Source organism: Camelus bactrianus, chromosome 25 (genome assembly GCF_048773025.1).
Source record: "Camelus bactrianus isolate YW-2024 breed Bactrian camel chromosome 25, ASM4877302v1, whole genome shotgun sequence".
Taxonomy (NCBI): domain Eukaryota; kingdom Metazoa; phylum Chordata; class Mammalia; order Artiodactyla; family Camelidae; genus Camelus; species Camelus bactrianus.
In genome coordinates, this window is record NC_133563.1 from 25,079,863 (window position 1) to 25,094,146 (window position 14,284).

The 14,284-nt window shown below is 50.0% G+C and overlaps 1 protein-coding gene across 1 annotated transcript in view; it reads left to right on the plus strand.

Annotated features, from left to right (window-relative positions):
- Window positions 1-14,284, plus strand: part of ZHX2 (zinc fingers and homeoboxes 2) — a 142,597-nt gene that overhangs the window by 56,738 nt on the left and 71,575 nt on the right. Inside the window, exon 2 of the mRNA XM_074353010.1 lies at window positions 391-461. The gene's annotated coding sequence lies outside the window, so the exon portion shown is untranslated. The remainder of the gene's footprint in view (window positions 1-390; window positions 462-14,284) is intronic.

Consider the following 14,284-nt stretch of genomic DNA (forward strand, 5'->3'; position numbering starts at 1 on the left):
CCACCGTCACCAACATGGAATCCTGAACCCCCCGCGGACGCTAGGAACAGACACCAAAGACTCAAGGAAACTCAGAGTGGAGTTCAAGAGACGCCTCCCCACCCCCACCCAGCAGATCTTGCTTTTAGTTTTGCTCTTCTAAAAGGCCTGCTTCTCAAAAAGCTGCTGACTCACCCAAAGTGAGGGTCTTTTTTTTTTCCTCAGAACCATCACAAAGCCCTGAGATTCTTGAGGTCAGTTTAATGATCAGGCTGGTCCTGACCATTTCCTTTTTCCTTTGTCCTCCCCATCTCCATCCCAGGGTCCCAGTGCCGCAGACCTTCTAGAATTGACAGTTGAACCTCCAATTGCCTTGCTGTGCTTTTAACACTGAGTGTCTCTTCCTTGTAGGTCTCAACGCGCTGACTGCTCTCGGAGTCAAAGTGTAAAAAGATTCCCAGGATGTAAGCAATACAGGACTGGTGAGTGACCGTGTGTTTGGTGGAGGTCGGGGTCTCAGTTGGATTTCAAGAAGGGAAAGGAGATGAGAGGGTGGGGCAGGGGCAGCTGAGTTTTGCAGCTCTGAAACTGTTGCCCTCCAGGTGCAGTGGACACAGCACAGGTCAGAGAATCCAGGGGTGAGTCCCTTGGAAGTCACTGGGTCCCTGCCAGCCTGGAGGTGGCTGTGCCATCCTCTGTCTGCTCACCATCCAGAGGGCACATGCTGGGAATTGTTTTCAGGGATTCTTGGAATAGAGACGGAAGTACCTGGCTCACACCCGATTGTAAACCATAGCCCTGGGGAGACATGAGTAAATGGAGGTGAGGAAGTCACCTTTGTGCCTTTAAACGGCTGTCACTGGCGAGAGGAAGGTGGGCAGCTATTGATTCAACCTAAGGAGAAATTCCTAATGAGAGGTGGGCAACGGTAAAACCGATGTCCATTTTAAGTAGTGAGTTCCCTGTCACTGGCAGAATTCAAGCACAGGCTGGAGAAACACGGATGGGAAATGTTGAAGTAGAAAGTGTTTTTGACGGATTAGTGTTTTACAGACTGTTTCATGATGACAGAGAATCCCAGAGGAGCAGGAGATACCAAGAGAGTTTAGGGAGAGTGAGTGAGAAGAGTTTGTGAACACACACACGCCCTGTCTCAGAGCTGCCTGTTTTATGTGGGAGGGTCCCGCTTGAAGCAGTTTGGAAGCTTCTGGATGAGATGGTCTCTCCTCAGACCTGTTGTCCACTGGCCGCTACACCTGAGCTTATGCCAGACAGCCACACATCACAGGTGTGACCCCAAACACCTGACAACTCTCCAAACCTGATGGGGGCTCTGATCAGAGGCTTCCCATAGCAGGACCACCACAGTGTTGCCAGTGAGTTATGCCACCAAGAGACTTGCCCAGGATCCAGACCACACGGACCAGAAGGAAAGGCATGGGGAGTGGTGGGGGGGAACTGTGGCAGCGTCCCCCAACCCCAGGCTGTGGGAGGACAGTAAGCGTGGCTTCCCCAAGAGAACCAAGGTCCTTTGGCAGGATCATGTCCTCGAGTGACCAAAACCTGGCCTGCTGTGGGTGAGAAGAGTCGCACCCTAGACCTGGATGGGGAAGTCACCCGGAGAGACACCTGTTGCAAATGTGAGGCTCTGAAGGTCTGAATAATGAGCACGGGGGCTCCCTCTGTGCTTTGTAGCCGGGTTTTCTTCCCCTGGCCTGGGGCAGCTGCAGCAGTAAATGTTTACCAAGGGCAGGGCGCTGTGGGAGGCCAGACATGGTGTTTTTCTTTAAGAAACTGACAGCCTGGATGAGAATCGAATTTGACCGTCGTCATGTGGAGGCTGTACGTTCAGTCCTGAGTGCTGTGCATAGGCAGGAGGGGAAGGGGGCGGGGCTGAACAGTGAGTTTGAACAGTGACCGTCATGCTTCCTTGGCAAGTCTTCAGACATGAGTTGGGCTTTGAGGATGGAGGCTGTGTCCTTGATTCACAAGACCTGGCGTATAGTAGGTGTGAAGGAAGTGACTGTTGAGTGACTCAAAGGGAAAGTGGTAGGGAGGCAGTTCAGGAGGTGATGTCTGTGGTTAAGAGCAGGGCCCCTGGAGGCAGACTTCCCAGTTCAAATCCTGCCTCTTCCACTAGCTGTGGGGCCTCAGGCAGGTTGCCAACCTCTCTATGCCTCAGTCTCCCCATCTGTGAAATGGGCATATGCTAGTACCTACTGGTGAAGGGGGCTGTCAAGAGTCAGTGAACTAATTCATGCAAAGCTGCTTGGCCCTGTGCCAGTACATAGTAAGTGCCCAAGAAATATGAGCCCTTATTCTCGTTCTAGTTGTGGGCCGCATGACCCCAGGTTAAGGTTAAGGTTCAGGGACAGGAAATAGCAGCATGGGTGAGGGGACAGAACACTGGGCTGGGAATCAGAAACCCTGGCTTAGCTGCAGGGAGGGGATGGGGAAAGCAGTCACTCCCCTTAAGCTCACTCTCTAAAACGGAGATGCTGAGAGAAGGCAGTCAAGGGCAGCTCCATTTGTCCTGCTCTCCCTCTGGTGGTCCCGGCACTGGTCCAAAGGCAAGGGCGGCTCAGCTATTTATTACTAGCTGGGGGGCCTCATGGAGAGTGGTTTGACTTCTCAGGACCTCTCCTTCTCCCAGTGAACGAGAAACCAGTGCGGGCTTCCTTTCCTCATGGAAGTGGTCTTGAAAACTGAAAATCATGGGCACAAGGGAGAGATTCTGTTGGTACAGATGGAAAATCACTTAAGACTTGAGCTTGGGTGGTGTAGTCTGTAGCCTGTGTCAGTGTCGGTTCCCCATCCCTTCTCCAGTGAGGTCTGGCTGTCTCCTCAGCTGGAAGACAGATTCTCAAAACAAAACAGTGCTTCACTTTGCAGAAGACACCATCCACCACCCCGGGGAAGCATATTTCAAGTAAAAATGGCATTTGCCTGAAACATTTGCCAGGGTCACAATTCTTGCATTAGTGGTGGACCTGGGACTATTGGGGGCCTGCCTTTTGCCTCTCCTGTCCCATCACCCTGTGATCCTAGCTGGATTATAGGATCGTAGTTTAAACCAGTATTGTTTGTGGCATAAGCACAGCCCCTGTGTACATGGGGTCCTAAGAACTCTCATCGTACACCAGTCTCCTTCTCCCAGCGTAGCCCTAACATCTACCAAATGACCCCAACTTCACTTCTACCTTCAGTGGGAAGGGGACAGGGATGAGGCAGCGTTTCCCAGGGCAGCTTCAAAGGCAAAGTGGTGAGAGGGAAGAAGTCCTAATCCCTGGCTCCGTCAGTCATTTGGCCTCTCACAGCTTCTGTTCCACCTCTGTTCAGATGAGGTCACCGGGCTAGGCCAGGGCTGGCAAATAGATTTCATCTGCCAACGCTGATCAACTGGTCATGGCTGCCAGGAGCACTGGGCGGAGGATTCTGAGGCACACCCAGGAAAGAGTGTGCTGCAATGGATTAGTGATGCCTGCTGGGGAACAGTAAGGAGGACTCAGCACACGTGCAACCTTTTGGCATCTGAAACAGCGATTTCCAAGGCCCCTGCCTGCTCTCTCCCTTTGTGGTATTAACTTAGCAACTTTGTTTTACATCAAGAGAGGCAAAGCACACCAAAACCTCATTAATCTGGACCACTTTAGGACCCACCCGAGTGAGTGGAAAGTTAGTCTGAGGGTGTCTGCTGCAAGCAGGTGAGTTTTATTATCCTTCAATACCCGGAGTCAGCTCAGCCCAGCTAGCTAACAGGTGCTGGTGCTATGGTCTGTGCTTGCAGGCCTGACCTGTGCTTCTAGGGCACTTACTCTCTTTATGAGCTTAGGATAGATACCAATGAAACTTTAACAAAAGCAGATACTTTTTTTAAAGTAGAAAATCATTCCATGGGCAGCTTTGCTTCTATTTCAAATTGCCAGGGGATCTGAATTGCCAAGAGAGACTTCACTGCGCTAGCTGGGAATAAGCTATTTTTCCAGAATTATATCCAGCAGATGGGACAAAATAGCTCAGAACTAGGTTTCCCCTGAGTTCCTCAATCTGTAAAATGGGGAAATAATAAACCTTGCAGGGCTCTTCAGGAGAGTAAATGAGGTAAAACGTGGAAGAGACCTCGCAGAAGATCTCGCTCACAAAATATGGCCCAGGGATGCTGTTTTCTCTCCCACTGCCCATCCACATTCACCCTGAAAGCAGAGCTCGCTTCTTGCAATATGTTTGAGAAAATGATGTTACAGATTGTTTTAATGGTATCATAGTTTTTCAAATGACTCCTGTTAGTTTCTCAGAGGCTCTTTTTTCATTACTGGTGATTGTTCAGTAGGAAAGGTGTGCTTAAACCTTCAACTTGAGTTCCTCTGCTCTCAGTCTTCTGCAGGGAGTAACAGATGCTCCAAGGGTCCTGAGGAGCATGTGCATAAATGCTTTAGCGGTGTCTCTAGAGAGGACTTAACCCCACGGTGACTAGACCCTTCAGGTCAGCAAGTGTCAACACCCGCATGCACTCCCACTGTAGGGAGAGTCTAGACAGCCAAGATGGCTGAATGCCAGGTTGACACAAACTGAATTTGAGTGGGACTGTGTCTAAAGGGTGGGCTTTACTTGTTGAAAATGGGGAAGAAGTTTGAACTGTAACTCCTCTTTCAGCCTTAGTCCCTGAGAATCTTCAGGGGAAAGATTCAGTTTACACTTAAAAAATAAAAACCAGTTAAATCAATGTGAAGGAGGATTGGAACCCACGCCAGCTGGAGGAGCAGTGCCTCTGGTCGCAGAAGTCAAGGCAGGGGGAGCGCCTGGAAGCCCAGGTGAGCTCTTCAGGACTCCTGGGTTGTCGGCCCAGAGCTGGGTTCTAAGAGGGCAACAGGCATGTGCCGCTGGTTATTCTGACCAACCCTGAGCACCTGCTCCTGGTCCTCTCCTGTCCTGGCCTGGTGAGCTGGGCCAGGCAACCTCACGCTTCTTTTCTGTCCCCTCTCCAAGGCCTAGAACAGAAGAGCCCTGCTCCCCTGCCTGAGCAGCCGCCCCCTCCCCGGGAAGGCTTGTGTAGGAGTCAACACAGGCAGGGTGAAGAGGAGTGGGACCCGGCCTGCCTGCCCATTCTTCCCTCTGAGCTTCCACTCCCTGGTGCGGTGACCCTTCAGCCTTGTCTGGCCTCAGACTCTTAGGTCCTGAAGATGGAGCTGAGGGCGTGTGAACAAGGGGGAGGCCTTGAAGTTAGAGGGCACAGCCCACATAGGCTCGCCTGGGGAGCTGTCCCACGGAGGCCTGGGCAGGGGTGGCCCATCGCTTCAAACTCAGCAGGTGCTATAGTTTCCCCCCAGGCCCTTGTCCCCTCTCTGGGCTTCCGCAGAGGGTACTGTCTACACCACCCAGCTTGAGGCAGCATTGAAGAGCGGTTAAGACCATGCGCTCTGGTGCCAGACGGGCTCGGTTAGAATCCCAGCTGTACACCTAGCCCTGTGAGCTTGCCCAAGTTACGTAACTTCTCTGAGCCTCCGTCTCCTCTTCTGTAGAACAGGCCACCAGGTCGGGTAGTTATGATGACTGAGTTTATGAAACATGCTTAGAACAATGCCTGGCACTGAGTAAAAGTATTAGTAAAACAAATGTGGTAGTTAAATAAATGCAGAAGTCAGTGTCATGGGATTGCCCGATTGACACCAAGACGGACCCACAGAAACGAAGCCCTTCATTCTGCCTGCGGGTTCAGGGAGGCTTTCAACCAGACCCTGGAGGAGCGGAAGGATTCCTGCAGACAGGGAGGAAGGCGCAGCCGGGGCGGAGGTGCAGAGGGACAGGAAGACGTTTGGAGGCAGCCGGGAGGTTTGGTGTCTGGTGTTGCTGGAGCCAGTAGAGCCTAGTGGGGGAGCACGTGGCAGTTGAGATGGGCAAGCTGGGTTGAATTAAAGCACAGATGTCCACGAATGCCATGCTCAGGGTGGAACTGTTTGCAGGAAGCAATAAGGAGTTTTCAGAGGTTTTCAACCAAGTGAGTGCAACCTTGGGTATAGAAACTGGGCGTGGTCACAGTGCAGAGGGTGGGCTGCAGGAAAGAGAGATCAAAGACAAGGCAGCTGCAGAGAGACGACCCTGGAGACAGGGCACGGTCACCTAAACTGCAGTGGTCACAGCAGGGGTGGAGCGAGGGGGCTGCTCCAGATTACGGATTCAGAGAAAGCATTGACTGGACTTGAACATGGAAAGTGAGGGCAGAGGGGTCAAGAGTGAGCCCCAGGATCCTGTCTTGGGAATCCAAGAGAGTGATCCTGTTAACCAGGTAGCAAACAGATAGAGAAAAAGTAACGGATGTCGCAGAAGGTGCTGGCAATGTAGGACTGGACACACCTGTGGGACACCTAGTGGCTGGGAGGCAGTGTAGAGCTGTGGTTGAATAGGTGATTTTGGGAGTCCAAATGACTTAAATTCAAATCCTGGCTCAGCCAGTTACAACCTGCGTGACTTTGGAGGGGTCATTTAACTTGCCTGAGCCTCAGTTTCTTCATCTATAGAATGGGGATTATGCAGTTATTACCCGCCTGAGAGGGCTGTTCCAATCAGTATGTGTGAGGTGTTAAGAAGGATGCCTGGCACAGAGGGCATCCTCAGTCATGTGACCTGGAATTACATTTGTTCTAGGATTAGTGTTTGTATCGTCATCCTAGTGGAAATGCCCAGTGTGGGCCTGGAACACAGAAGCAAGCTCCAAAGGGGATGGATTAACTCGGGATTCATCTGTATGTAGGGCGGTGATTATCTATCAACCTGATGAGTGTGTTCTTGAGGGAGGGAAAGGTGAGCATGACCTGTGTTCTTTTCAGATTGTGTCACCCTCCCCAACTGTGGTCTGGCCCCCACCCCACCCTTGCTGCCCTATGAAACATCAATGCAGGCAGGCATCGCCATTATCAAGGTCACATGCCACATCCCTCAGGCCTACTGGGAAAGGATAGCCATGGACAAGCAGCTGGTGAGGAGACAGGCGAGCCCGTGGGGGGATTGCACTCTCTCCGGGACAGCTCAGAGCCAGAGGACGGAACCCTGGGACACCAACATTTAAGAGGCAAGACCAGAGGAAACAGCTCAATCAGGAAACTAAGTCACAACCATCCCATGTGCCGGTAGCATGAAATTCACTCAACCCTAATAGACCAGATGTGAAGACCCCATTATAGGCATTTGGTTCTCCCACAGGTCCAGGTCCACGTTCAAACCACACCCCATTCAGTAGCACATGAGGGGTTCTTCACTCCCTCCTCTAGTAGCCGTAGACTCAGCGTATCTGAGCTAAACAGGAGAAATGAAGAGAGGAGTGAGAAATGGCGCACCACCCCCCGAACCCCACTGTGCCTAAGCCCCACTTCATGTTCCTTCAGAGCCCAAAGTATATTGGCCAAGGAAAGGATAACACTGCAAACTAGTAGGTAACAGTGCTTAAGTGGACATTCGATTATATTAGTCAGACTTTCAGTTACAAAATAGAGGTCTAATTCATATTGATGTAAGTGTCAAACAAAAAAGCAGCCCGTGTAATTGAAAAGCCTGAGCTGGTCTGGCTTGGAGCCCAGCTGGATCTAAACACCGTCAGCGGGTGTGGTCTCTCTCCATCTCCTGACTCAGCTTTCTTCTGAGTGGGCATCCCCAAGGCACATCTCCCCCACCGACCCAGCGCCTTCCCTCGGCAGCCCCCGCAGAAAGAGGGCCTTGCTTCTGTGGTCGCCCTAGTAGATGCCCTGGAATTGAGAGGTTCAGGCCGTGAGTCCGCCCCTAAGCCGAGGATTGCTGCTTGGGCAGCAGCAGAGGGAACCTGCAGAGAAAGCCCCCTCCTCCTCCAGGCTGTGGGGATGCCCGGGGGCCTCTGGCGTGTAGGGCAAATGCTGTAGTAATTTCCTATTCCTGTCGGCTGCTGTAACACATTCCTCAGTGGCTTAAACCACATGCATTTATTATCGTATAGTTCTGGAGATCAGAAGTCTGAAATGCGTCTCACTGAGCTAAAATCAAGGTGCCAATAAGATGCATTCCTATCTAGAGACTCATAAGGGAAAATCCGGTTTCTTAAATTTCCAGCTTCTAGAAGCTTCCTGAATTCCTTCCACCTGCAAAGCCAGTTAGTTTTTCTCAGGCTGCATCGCTCTGCTGCTGATTCTTCTGCCTCTCTCTTCCATCTCTAACTTGACTCTTGTGATTACATTGAGCCTACCCAGATAATTCAGGATCATCTATTTTAAGGTCAACTGATTAGCAATCTTAATTCCATCTGCTACCTTATCTCCTCTTTGCCATTTAAAGTAATATATTCACAGGTTCAGGGCAAGGGACTCTTTGGGGGCTGTTATTCTGCCTGCTGCAGTGATGGTTCCAATCATCAGTTCTAACTTTGATCCAACACTTACCATGTGCAAGCCACTTGCTAAATCCCTACATGCCTTTAACTCATTTTATCCCCATAACCATCTACAGGTGGGGGACAACAAATATCTCCATTTTACCAGTGAGGAAACTGAAGTGCCGAAAAGTGAATCATTTCCAAGGTCATAGACACGGTGATAGTCAAGTTGGGGCTGGACTGCAGACCTGCCAGACCCCAAAGTGTGGCTCTTTATCAGAAGGTCTGCTGATGGAGGATGTCAGGGGTCTCCAATAACAGAAAATAGAGATTCTCCAACAGTGGTCGAGGTAGATGGGTGGTGGGGAGGTTGTCTGGTACCCGACCACCTAGGTTTATGTCCCAGCTCTGTTCCTTACTAGTGGCGTGACCTTGGCCAGGTCACCCGACTTCCCTGTGCCTCCCTTTCCTGGACAATGAATGAGCATGACAAGGCTACAGTGAATCACCATGGCTGGTTTTATTTTGAGTTTTAAAGTAAAACAAATTCCTAGACCCCAATCTTTCTTTTCTATGTGTAGCTTCAACCTACTTTTAGCGAGGGGGTAAAAAAACATATCTACATCTCCTTTCACTTTGCTTTCGTTTTTCCCTCTATTTCCTCGTAAGGCAGCCTGGCAGGGACCAGCCAACAATGCCTGTCTCTGAGCAGCCTGTGAGCTAAGAACAGCTTTATATTTTTAAAGGATTGTTAAAAAAAAAAAAAAACACAATATATGAGAGATTGCATGTGACCTGCCAAGCTTAAAATATTTACTGTCTGGCCCTTTCTAGAAAGTTTGTCGACCTCAGAAAGAGCATGGGCAATGGAGTCTACCAGACCTGGGTTTGGGTCCTGCACTGGCTAGTGAGGGCCCCATTAGACCTTTGGACCAAGGAGCACCCACCGTGGGGCCTTCCCTCGGGTGGGGTGGGGGAGGGGCAGGCAGCCGTGACCATCATTGCGGCGGCAGCGCGGGAGGAGTAGCGGAGGTGGTAGGCAGGACTTACTGAGCGTCTGCACTGGGCAGACACTGTTAAGAGCTCCATCGCCTTGAACCCCCTCAGCAGCCCTCTGAGGCACGCTCAGGAACGCCTGTGACATGTGGGGAAACAGAAGCCGCTTGAGGGGAGCAGGTCACCGACCCGTGACGACACGGGGAGGAGATGGAGCGGGATTTGAACCCAGGCGGTCCGAGTCTGCGCGCTTCTGCTCTGCCGCCCTGTTGTTGCCATCAGCTCTCCTTGCAGGCAAAGCCGTCTTGGGCCGCGTGCCTTTCCCCATTCACTTTCCTCACCTCTTTCCCCCAAGTCTCCGGCAAAATTCCTTTCCGCTGTAAAAGAGAAACTGAAAAACGGAAGAGCTGGCAGAAACAGCTCTTGACTCGAACGTCTGAAATTTCGTCTCCGGCATCCATCCATCCATCCATCCGTCTGTCCGTCATCCATCCGTAGCAAACACAGCACAGGACCCGGACTCATAAACGCCCACATCTTTGACAGTGACATCTGGGGCACACCCCAAGCCCCTGGGCCCTCCACATTCACTGTTGTGGGGAGGTGCGCAGAGAAGCTCATTAAGCAGCGCCCAGCACTTGAACACACAGCAGCAATTCGGGCGGCACCAGCCTATTTCAGCACCCCTCCCCCCACCCGGTTACCATGACAACATTATTTTAACAAACAGCTTCTTAATATTTAATGAAAATTATGCTCCTGACAGGCAGTCGGAAGAGCAACCACACTACGAAGCACTTAAAGGGGTCCGCGAGGACGTTTTTACACGAAGCCATCCGTTCCCCTGATCCCCGCGTGCCAACCGCTGCCAGAAAACGCGAGCGTTCTGGGGGCTGGGAGCCGGCGTGTCGCCAGGCCTCCGTTCCACGCAGCAGTTGAGGGTTGTCACTTCTTTCATGCAGAATGTCACAGCGGCTCCGCGAGGACGGGGTAGCGTGATAGCATTATTAAATGCTCCTTTGTACACCGGTCTACTCATTGCAGCACCGCTCGCCCGAGGCAGCCGTGAGCCTGGTTTGTTTTCTGTGTCTTGGATGGAGCTGGGTTGTGAGACGGGGCACGGAGAGCCCATACCCCTGTGTGTACGGGGGTGAGAAGGAGCTCCTTTCCTCTTCAAGACACCATCTGGTCCCACTCGGTCAATTCAGTAACAAGCAGGTGCAGGGATCCGGCACCCAGTCTTCTGCCCTCAAAGGGGTCAATGCAAGAGAGGAAAGACTGGGGGACACAAAACACGCTGTGGAAGCCTCCACCACTAGGATGGCCCAGCTATACGCTGGGCACTGGGGAGACTGCAGATCCCCAATGGGAAGGAAGGGTGAATAACTGTAATAAAGTGGGGAGAGTGCTATCGTGGTGATCTATTAGCTGTGTGCCCTTGGGTAAATTACTTAACCTCTCTGTGCCAATTTATGGATGTTTTCTCATCCATAAATTGGAGATAATAATGCTACCTAGATGACAACCTAACTGTTGTCATGAGGTTTTAAAAAATGAAATAAACACATAAAAAGCACTCAATAGTTCTTAAAATACTCAAAACAGTGGGCACATGGTGAGTATTAAAAAACTGCTAGCTGGGATCTCAGGTTCCCATGGTACCATGCATACAATTATCATAACAGTTGACGTCTATTAAGGGCTTACTGTCCTTCGGACACTATGCAGTGGTGGAGTCACACTATCTCATTTAATCTTCATAGTCAACGCTGTGAGAGACTTTCATTATGACTGTCCTTACCTGGCAGGTGAGGAGACAGGCTCAGAGGGGTTGGGGAACTAGTTGCGAGGCCAGTAGAGGGAATTCAAATCCAGTTTGCCTGCTTTTGCCACCTAACAAAATGCAAAGCACAACACCAACACCACAAGGAGCATACTGGTGGTGCTGGGAGCACAGGTGGCTCCCTGGATGGCTCTGGGGACAGCTGTCAGGAGGAAGTGGCCGTAGATGCCCTGAAGGCTCGTGGGTCTTCGTGGATAGAGGATGGGATTGGAAGGTGGAGGAGCAGTTCTGTTCTAAGAGGACTCTGAGGAGCTTGGACAAGCTACACATGGAGGAAACCCACAGTCTGGTTGACTATTCAAAAGGCAGAGTCTTGGCATTGAGTGGAAGCTTACCTTAAACAAATATAACCCATTTAATTAAAAAATACATTTGATTTTTATTTAAGATAAATGGATTGGAAGAGGAAGCATGAGACATAAGAGAGAGAGAGCCCAGCCTTTTAAAGTTTTCCATTTCCTCGTATCAGGATTTAATGGGAGTAATGTGAGTGTGTGCATCTAGTGTGTATGTCTGTGGAAGATAAAAATGTTTGGGGCCAGCACCTCCAAAAGCAAAGAAAGAGGCAAAGAAATGATGGTTTAGGTTGTGTAGCAAATTGTAATCAAAGCTATCGTGTACTGTATTTTTTAGTATATATGTGTGTGTGTATCAGCTATTTACTGCCACAGCAGTGCTTCATAACAAATAATCACCTACCTCCCTGAATGACAAGAAGTATTTATTTAGCTCACAATCTACAGGGTTCAGCCTGTCTGTCTTGGGTTCGCTCACGAACCTGAGGTCAGGTAAGGGTAAGTTAAGAGGCTCTGCTGGTCTTGATCTTTGGGCTTACCGTTATCTTTGGGGCTGGCTGGTCTAAGATGACTTCTGCTGGGGTGACAGGGGTGCGTTGACAAAACTCCACACCTTGTCACTGTACAGCAGTCTTGCCCAGGCACGTTCACATGGGAGACTAGCAAGGGTGCAAGCGGAATGGTACCAGTGCCTTTCCAAGCCGTGGCTCACACCCCATCTGCTAACAAACATCCCATGGGCCAAAGCAAGTCACGTAGTCAGAGTCACAGTGGGAGGGCTCAACAAGGTTATATGCCAAACAGTATGGATCCTAGGAGGGCTACAGAGTCAGGACTGTTACTACAATCAGTAACATGTTTCCCAAAATTCATCTGACGGAACCATCAAGCCGTCCGGGAGGCAGAGTCCTCAGTGACAAACTTGGAAGTGTCACATATAATTTCTTCTGGCTCAGGAGCCACAAGCTGAACTCGATCTTAAAGTGAGTCCTCAATGCACGGTTTGAAGTCAGCATCTCTGTCTTCAATGTCATACCTGATGCCTAACTCCAGATGTCTGTAGTGAGAAGCAGAACCTCTGGCTGGAGGAATGGGGATGGGTTTCCTCTGGATGGCACTGGATTTCAATGCATTCTTGCCCTAAGCTGTTTCCTTGCAGAGCAGGGACAGCACAGCCTGAGAACTCGGGGTTAGCCATGTGCCTCCCTGCAAAACTTTGTACCCAAGGTTTGCCCTAAAGGCAGTATGCCTAGAAATAGAGGTCAAATGAAAGAAAGGCCTGTCTAAGGATTTTTTTTTAATTCCACATCACTTTTTTCATAGTAGCCTAATACCTTGAATTTATTTTGTACTTGATAACCCCATAGCACTAAGGACTGGCATCATTCCATTTCACAGTTGAGGAAACTGAGGCCCAGAGAGCTTAAGTGACTTCCTCAGAGTGGCAAAGTCAGGTATTCAACCCAACCTCGTCTCTCTTTCTCCCCTCATTGATCTCCAGTTCAGCCCCAGGGACTGTTCAAATCCTGATTCTGCCTCTTGCAGATATGTGTCCTTGGATAGGTCATGTACCCCACTCCAAGCCTCTGGAGAGAATTAGCTCCCTGAAAGGGTTGTTGTGAGAAGTAAATGAGTTTAAAATGAACAACTCAGATCCTTGAGTGCTGCTCAGCAGTCAGAAATGTTCCTAGTGCCCTCATTTCATCCTCAGAACCACACTGAGAAGTCGTACTGTTATTATTCCATCTTTACGGAGGAGGAGCTGAGGTTCAGAGACTCTGAGTGACCAGCCGGAGGTCGCACTAGGGGGGAGCTGGGACTTGGAGGCAGGCTGTGTGCCTCAGGAGCCTGCGCCTCTCCACTTCCCATGTAAAGGTTCAGCAAAGATGCCGTCATTGTCCCTTGGGAACCTTGAGATGGAGTGGTGCCTAGGGGAAGACATGGTACAACAGAATCAAAGGTAAAGCCCTGCCACCACCCTAAACAGCATCTGAAACAGGTGCTACCCAAGCATCAGGTCCCTTCAGACAATAGGAATGTCACTTTAGAGAACCCTGGAGTTCATGCCCCAAGAAACAACCAAAAAGAAAAAAAAGTTTGAATTCACTGAACCCAGTGACTCAGAAGGCAGTAGCATCATCTAACACCGAATTACTTACATGACCAAATTCCTCTGATTCAGTTGCAGAGTCGCTGCCAGTTCATTTGCTGGGCACGTGAGCATTGCTAAAAGGATCTGTGCTGGGCACGCAAGCCCCTCCACCCTCATCCTAACACCTCCCGTATCTCTAAAGCTTTCTAAGCACCTTGACAGCAGAGCCTTTTAACTCCTACAGGGAGGTTAGAGCAGGGATGAGTGTCTGTGTTTTACAGATAAGAAAACTGAGGCTGGAGCAGTTAAATTTTGGCAAAAAAAAAAAAAAAAAAGGTCAAGGTTCATATTGACTAAAGCTGTTTCTTTGCGTTCCATCAGAATCTTGGGTCCAGACTTCTGTCCCACCATTTACTCTCTGTGTGACTTTGGGGAAGTTACTTTCCTTCTCTGTGTCTCCGTTTCCTCCTCTGTAAAATGGGGATAGTAGTGTTTACCTCTTAGAGTTGTTACGAGAATTAAATAGTTAATCTGTGTTATGTGCTTAGAACAACAGTCCCTGAGACAAACTTAGGAAGCCTGTGATAAATATTACCCGTTGCCATTACTATGTGCATTTTAATTAATCATAAATGGAAATGAAGTCGAGCTTGATGAACATAGTTTGGAGACAAAATCCTTATGGGACATGGAAGTGGAATCATGTGAGGCATCCCACATGATGAACACATTGAGGATTCCACTGG